Genomic DNA, 8465 nt, shown 5'->3' with positions numbered 1-8465 from the left:
ACCATTGAAATTAAGTTAGTGATTATTAAAGTATGATGATTTTTAGTAGAGATTGTAATTGTGTCTCCCAAACCAATCAATAATAATATTATCTTTTCTAAAAATACAGTGAGCAAACAAAAGAATTGCAAAAGTACACTGAAAAAATACCTATATAATGTAAAAAAAGACAGAGGAACAAGAAGTTGTAGGAAAACTGGCATATGTAATACTGACAGGAATTACATTCAAATGACCTAAAGGAAGAAATTTACATGATGTATTAAAAAATTAGACAAAGAAAAGCCATTATGCAACCACATGCTGTCAAGAAGAGACATACTTTAGATTTACACATGCAAATAATCCAAAAGTAAATGAGTGAAAAATATATACTAAGGAAACCGTAGTAAAAAAATAGTTGAAGTGGCAATATTGATAGGTAGGTCTATTCCTGCAAGGAATATAAAATGGGACAGCCACTTTAGAAAACAGTCTGGTACTTTCTCAAAATATTGAACACAGAGGTATCACATGACCCAACAATTTTTAAGCGCAGGTATATTCCTAAGAGAGTTAAAATATATGTCTACACAAAAACTTGTACATGAATACTTATAGCATTATTATTCTTAATATTCAGAAAGTAGAAGCAGCCCAAATGCCCATCAATGGATGAATGAATAAATAAAATGTGATATATCCATACAATAGAATATTATTTAGCCATAAAAATAAATGATGTATTGATATGTTACAACATAGAGGAACTGTGACAATATTAATGCTAAATGATAGAACACAGTTACAAAAGACCACACACTATATGATTCCATTCATATGTAAGTCAACGGGAAAGTGTATAGAAATAGAAAGTAAATTAGTAGCTACCTGTGGCTGAGAAAGTGGATGTAGTACTGGGGGGCTGGTGCTAGCTAACAGACACATCATTACTTTGTGAGGTGATACTCATAAAATGTTCTAAAATTCATTTGATGATGGTTATACATATATGTGAATATATAACAAACCACCAAAATGTATACTTTGTCATTTTATTGAGGCTTCTTTTATTTTGTTTTGTTTTCAATTTCTGTTATACTTCGTCAAAACAATTGCGCAGGGAAAAAACACCTGGTATGTTTCTCCCAAACTGCCACCTTCCTCTTCCTCTGATACTTTCAGGCCAGTGATCGAGTCAAATTTTTCATACATATGGGGTAAAGAATGATGATGTTGCACCTGGACTTATATTACCGAACAAAACTTCCTATGTAGTCCTCTAAGTCTGAGTTTTTCATGTGAATCACATGGCAGAGTGAATATTATTCACATCGATCCTAGAATGACTGAGTCTAAGAGAAGAGAAGCCTATTAAAGATTACAAAATTCCAAAGTCCTTCTCACAATGAATTCCAAGCAAAAGGCCATGTAGTCTGTCAAGGCTCATTCTCATTTTGACAAAAAAAAAAAAAAAAAAAAAAAACCTCTGTACTCTTCTTCTTTTTGCCTATATTTTAGGAGTGCATTAATACATTGCACTCAAAAGTATATCAAAACATTATGATGCCATATCAAGAGGAAGGGAAGAAGATAGCATACCATACAAGTGCTTGGACTCTACAGTCTGCTTGGATTCAGATCCCAGCGTATCCACTCACCATCAATGTAATGTACAAACACCCTAAATCTCAGGTTTCCCCATCTGTAAAGTGAGGATAGCAATAGCACCAAGACCATGAAGTTATGCAAATGCATGCTTAGATAAAGCATTTAGAGATAATCTTGGTACACAGAAAGTACCCAGTAAGAATGATCTAAAGTACTTATCATTATTATTATTATTATTATAAATAAAGGGATCATGCCTTGAACACAAATTAATTTTTCACTAATTATTTCTGGTAAGGATTAAAAAGGTGATTTTGCTTCGTAGTTCTTAAAAAAAAATTTTCTTCCTTAATTGAACAGGTATTTTTTATATACTTTCTAATCTTAAGGAAGAGAGAGAGAAAAGAATAAATCTTCTAGCCTTGATTCTCACAGCAGGATTAAAGTGCATGTTTTATATTAACATCAAGAATCCATGGATCTATACTGATCTCATATACTTTAGGTCATAACCAGCTCCTTTGACCAGTCAAATAAAAATGACATAATCTTTAAAATTTATTTTATGTGTTTGAAAGGCAGTGGGACAGAAAGAGACTGAAGAGATGAAGAAAGAGATTTTTCCATCTGCTGATTCACTCCCCAAACAGTCACAACAGTGGAGGCTGGGCCAGGCCCAAGTCAGGAGCCTGGAAATCCTTCTGGGTATTCTAGGAGGGTTGCAGGAACCCAAAATACTTGGGCCATCTTCTGCTGCTTTCTCAGGTACAGTAGCAGGGAGCTGGATTAGAAGTGGAACAGCTAGGACTCAAACTGACACTCTGATGTGGGATGTAGACTTAACCCACTGCAGCACAACACTGGCCCCAAGTGGCAGTCTTGAGCTGCCCATAATTATTACTCAGAAATGATGAATAGTTAAATAACTCCGATTGAATACTAAGATCTATTTTCTCCCATGCATTTCTTTAAGTCATCTCCTTCCGTCCTTCAGCAATGATCCAAGGTCACCATCTTCTCTTACATGAATTATTGAAAAAAGTTCCTAATTGGTCTTTTTGGAAACAGATTGAATCAGAAAAGACACCAATTATTGACAAATCACTGTGTTTCAGGAACAGTACTAAGTGCTCTGCCGTTATCAACTTCTGTAACTTCCATCACAACCCTATGAGCCAGGTGCCATAACCATCTTCATTTGACCAATTGTGAATCTGAAGAATTAGAAGGTGTTTAGCTATTTTCTCTGTGTTAATTGTGGGGGAGCAATTGCTTTAGGCCAAAGCATATGCTCTTATAAGCACTGCATGCTACCGACTGCGCCACTGGAGCATCCAAAAGCATATGCTCTTAAACCCTTTGCTATAGCTCTATTCCCCAAACTCCCTTCCTAGGTTCACACTGAAGCTGCAGTGATGTTTCTAAACCACTATTTTGGCCTGATTAGCTCTTTGCATAGATCTTTCTAGTAGTACATTGTTAACCTCAGGATAAAATCCAAAGTTCTGATTATTGCATGAAAAACAATATAATCTGGTCTCTGCCTACATTTCAAGCCTCCTGTAATGCCTCTCCACACACTGGGGACTACTTATGCTGAACACTTTTGGCTTCCTTGATAGTGCTATACCTTCTTGACTCGGAACATTTGCTCATGTTGTTCTTACTGCTGCGTGTAACTTACTCCACTACTCTGCCCCACAAAACTCATTATCTCAAAACAGAGGTCAAGTGCAAGTTCATTTTCTGGTTATCCAAAGCTGTGAACATCACTATCCAAAATGTTTTAGTCAATCCTCTATTTTAGAATCTGTCTTTTCACAGTGAATATTATTTATTCATCCACACTGGACTAGGAAGACCTACAGGGCTGAGCATATTTTATTAGCATTTGCATCTGCTATAGATTATACGATGCCTGACATAGAGTAAATAAATGTAAGTGTTGAATTCAAAGGTAATAAAACAGTTGATTGTGTAGGCCTACTCAATTACTTCTATTTTCACTCTTCTCTTTCCTGAATGTAGTCCCATTACAAGTAACTCTAAAATATCCTCATCATGAAAACATGCATTTTCAAAAGCATATCATCTAAGAGCAATCGTCACAGACTACAAACATATCCAAGTTTAAAATCTATATACAACTTCAAGCGTAACAAAGTTCCTAAGAGTGATGTTGTTAATTTCTTCATCCTTTTATCTGGGTGCATGTAGATGCAGTAGACAGCCTATATGATGGACTCCAATATCCTCCACCTTCTGTTGCCGTTGTCCTTGTTCCATCACCTCCAATTGAGTGTGGGATGGCCCCAATGACTTGACTCTAAGGAACATAAGTGGTAGAGTGGTGGGATGTCACTTCCAAGGACACATTATATAAAAATAAAAGTCTGCAACTTTCTGCTTTGATTCTCCTTATTTTCCTGTCCCTCTTTTTCTAAATCAAAGAGTCATGCTGTGAGCAGGCCCTTGGAACTGATATCTTCAGGTACTAGCCACATGAGTAATCTTGGAAGTGGGTCATCTCCCAGTTGAGCTTAGAGGGAATTGCAGCCATTGTTGACATCTTGATTGCAGCCTTAGGAGAGACCCTGTGCCAGGACCCAGATTCTTGCCAAATGCTTGTTACTGTTTTCACCACTAGTTTTTGTGGTAACTTGTAATGCAGTGTTCTAATACATAAAGCAGAAACCTAAAGACTAACAATCAGTAGGGAGGAGGCTGGAGGGAAGAAGAATGGAGTTGAGTAGTCATGAATGCAGATAGAGTAATGGAGAAGTGCCAAATGGGTCCTGTGACTATGACATCTTCTTGAAGAATAATTTATTTTGTGACAACTTATAAACTCTAAATTCTACCAAATAGAGATTCATTCACTTTCTCTCATTATAATACAATGTTCCCAAGAGTGGGATGGCTGGGTCATATGGTTGATCTAGTTTCAGATTTCTTTTTTTTTAAAGGTTTACCTAAAATGTAATGTTTTGGAGTGAAATTGACATTTTGAGATTGGATGATTGCTTACAGATCTTGTCTCTATTGTTGAGGAACAGTGTTTCTTTTTTTTCTTCATACTATTTGTTGAACTCTTATTTAGTGTAAGGTTAATCTTATGAGTACAAAGTAAAAAATAAGAGTGAGAATAGGACAGGGAGGAGGAAGAAGGATGGGAGCTTGGGTGGGAGGGAGGGTAGGGTGAAAGTATCACTATGTTCCTAAATTTGTATATATAAAATTTATGAAATTTGTATACCTTAAATAAAATTTTTAAAAAAGACATTCTAACCAGAAAAAAAGATTTATTTATTTATTTGAAAGGCAGAGTTACAGAGAGACAAGGAGAGACAGAGAGATCTTCCATCTACTGGTTCACTCCCCAAATGACTACAATGACTGCGGCTGGGCCAGGCCAAAGCTAGGACCTGGAGCTTCTTCCAAGTCTCCTATGTGAGTTCAGGGGCCCAAGGACTTAGGTCATCTTCTGCTGCTTTCCCAGGCACATTATCAGGAGGTGAATTGGAAGTGGAACAGCCGAGGCTCAATCTGGTGCCCATTTGGGATGTTGCCACTGCAGACGGCAGCTTAACCATCTACATAATAGTGCCAGTCCCTATTTTCAGATTCCAAGGAATCTCCACACTGTCTTTTGTAATGGTTGTATGAGTTTAGATTCCTACAAACAGAGTGTTAGGGTACCTTTTATCTCTATGTCCTTGCTAGCATTTGTAATTTTTTTTTAAATTTTTGAATGATAGCCATTTTAACTGTGGGTAGGTGAAAACTCATTGTGATTTTTGTTTGCATATTCCAGATAGCTAGTAATCCTGAGAATATTTTCTGTGTCTACTGGCGATTTGTAAATGAAGCCAGTATATGAAAGAGGTATCTGTACCCCCATGTTTATAGCAGCTCAATCCACAATAGCTAAAATATGGAATTAACCCATATGTCCATCAAATGGTGACTGGATTAAGAAAATGTATATATACACAATGGAATACTATTCAGCCATAAAAAAGAATGAAATCCTGGCTTTCACAACGAAATGAATGCCATTGTAGACCATTATGCTTAATGAAATAAGCCAGTCACCAAAAAACAAATATCATATGTTTTCTCTGATTTGTGGTATTTAATATATAAAGTACAAAAAAAGTAATGCACATGAGTGAAATTGACACCTTGGTATTTGATTGTTTATGACCCTTGTCTACACTCCTGAGGAACAGTGATCTTTCTACTTACTACTTGTTGAATTCTTCATTTAGTGGAGGATTAAGCTTATGACTCTAAAATTAATTGAAAGTATGTCATCACAAAAATTAAAAGAAAAATAATGAAGGAGGAGGGAGGGTGAGAAGTATCATTATGTATTTAAAACTGTACATGCAATACATGAAATCTGCTTTATATGAATAAATTTAAAAAATATAATGTTCAGGGGCAAGTATTTAGCCTAATGATTAAGATATTCACATCTAACATTCAAGTAGCTAAATTTGATTTTAATTCCTGGCTCAGGCTACTGACTCCAGTTTCCTACTACTGTGGACCCTGGGGGGCAACAGATAATGGTGGTTACTGACACCCATGTTGGAGACCTGGACAGAGTTCTTGGCTCCCAGCTTAGGCGCTGGCTCAGCACTGCACATTAGGAGTATTTGGAAGCTCTCTCTGTGTGTGTTCATGTGTGTGCCTCCTAAATAAATACATTTTAAAATGAAACAAATAAAATTCAAAGCTATTCTTCAGGAGCCATAAGCTATTTAAAATTTTGAAACAGAGTAATATAATTACATACTTACCAAAATGAGGTCCAAAATAAACCTCAGTATAGAGATGGGGAATAGAGGATTTGAGAGTGTGAAGATATTTGGCATGGGCAAATGCCACGACTGAAAACAAAAAGGGGGCTAAGTAAATGAAGAATGAAAGGAGAGATTACCAAGTGATGGGACAAAGTCTTCACTATACCCATGAATCAGCAAAGGTTGTTTTGATGTGCATTTTCTGGCTTCTCTAGGATAAATTTTCCTTTGATTGTGAGCAATATAAAGAAGGAAGCAATTTTATGTATGCATGATATTTGTTTATGTAAGGAACAATTGTTTAAAGGAGTTAAGGGTCTTATTCCACATTCAAAAGTATTCCTAAAAGTGGCTCAGATTCTGTTGACAACAGTTATTTCCTCTTGCATTGGCCAAAATCTGAAACTCCATATGGCCTACAATATGACCCACAGGATGAAAAAATCATTTGGGACCAATTTTTGTCTCTCTTTAAAATTGTATATCCCACATTCTTCTTGATGTCATTTCAAACATATGTTGGTAAGAAAATGAACATCTTTATGATTATTTTAACTAGTAGGGCACAATATAGTGCAACATTTCTATGACTGGAAATACAAATAAAATTTGCACTTGGATTTTCAACAAGCAACCAAACATGAAATTATCTCAATTAAAATTCCCAGAAATAATGAAATAATTTTCATCAGGAAGAATGTACTTACCTAGTGAAGAGCTAAATATTTTGCATGTCATCCTTGCACAGGGGCCATGCTAATCTTCTCTGTATCATTCTTATTTTAGCATATGTGCTGCCAAAGTGAGCAAGAGGGCTAAATATTTTGAAGTTGAGCATCCAATGTATTGATATGGGACACACACTGTTCTGTGATGGACATATTCTTATTGACCTTGAGATGTGACTGTCACTAAACCCTCAAATGTGAATCTGTTCTTCTTTACCCTTTTTTCTCTTTACAGATAGAAACTAATTTGTCAGCATGCCAGCTTTAACTAGCTGAGATGAAGCTAAGCTAATTTAATAGGAACTGTTCAATAGCTTCGACCGAGCTGACACTGTCAGTTAAAGTGGCTGTATGCCCCACTGTCTTTCATTATTCCCAATTCTTTCTTCAGAATGGTTGAACACCAAGTCAAATAATATGCTTAGCAGTCAATAGGCCTGACTTTTTTTTCTCAAGGACATTCTTTTGGTGCCAGAAACTGTCAAGTGGAAAAACATGTACTGTGAAGGTGAGAGGACACTAATTAAATATACATAGCTCTAGCCAAAGAAGCATGAGGCACAGCCTGCTGAATGAAAACTCCACTGCCTGCTTGACTGAGGTCACAGCTGTTGACTTGCATAAGTTCCTAAGTTGCTGTTTCTCTTGGATGTGATTTCGCATTCCTGTATTTACATTAGGCACAGACCATCCTCAAGGAATACTGCACAGTTTCAAGTACAAATATTCTGGCTCAGTTAGGCACGTTTCATCCTTGGGTCATTGAACTTCGCTACCATTTTAGCTACATGTGCTGGTTTTAAAGTATAAAAACTATTCTGACCTGTGCTAGACAAGTAATGTGAGTAAGAAACAAACTTTGGTTGGATAAGCCAGCAATAGAGGAGTTGTTACTTGGCAGTCTATTGGAGTGATGCTCTATGGTCACGTAAACTTAGTTTGGAACTCTTAATAAGATTTTAATGTGGGCCTGCATCTATGCCTCAGTTTCCCCAGCTTAAACATGCTAATGGTTACAATTTCCTTACCTCTCAGTGTTATTGTGTTAACTATGAATACTACTAGCCTGATTTTATACTGTCACTATGTATATAAGTATGAAAATATTTCATTGTATCCTACAAATATATATAATTATTTTTCAGTAAAAATAAAATTTAAATAAATAAATTATAAATGCATTAGTTACATTGGATGTAAAAAAAAGACATCTTCAGGATAAATATTTGTAAATATTCTCGTCCTAACTTTCTAATGTGACTTAGTTTCTGTATTTTAGACAGTTCACGTCTTCTTTATTATTTTTAACTTTTTAAAAAAAATTTTTTTTGACAGG

General features: G+C 35.9%; 1 non-coding gene across 1 annotated transcript; it reads right to left on the bottom strand.

The window, feature by feature from the left end:
- Window positions 1–7104: 7104 nt before the first annotated feature.
- On the bottom strand, window positions 7105–7211 carry LOC127485015 (U6 spliceosomal RNA). Its single transcript, XR_007912222.1, has one exon. It is a non-coding gene; the product is annotated as a U6 spliceosomal RNA (small nuclear RNA).
- Between the last annotated feature and the right edge of the window lie 1254 nt (window positions 7212–8465).

The sequence above is a fragment of the Oryctolagus cuniculus genome, chromosome X (assembly GCF_051225735.1).
Source record: "Oryctolagus cuniculus isolate XC-2025 breed Fujian yellow rabbit chromosome X, ASM5122573v1, whole genome shotgun sequence".
NCBI lineage: Eukaryota > Metazoa > Chordata > Mammalia > Lagomorpha > Leporidae > Oryctolagus > Oryctolagus cuniculus.
This window is presented reverse-complemented; position numbering and strand designations above follow the sequence as displayed.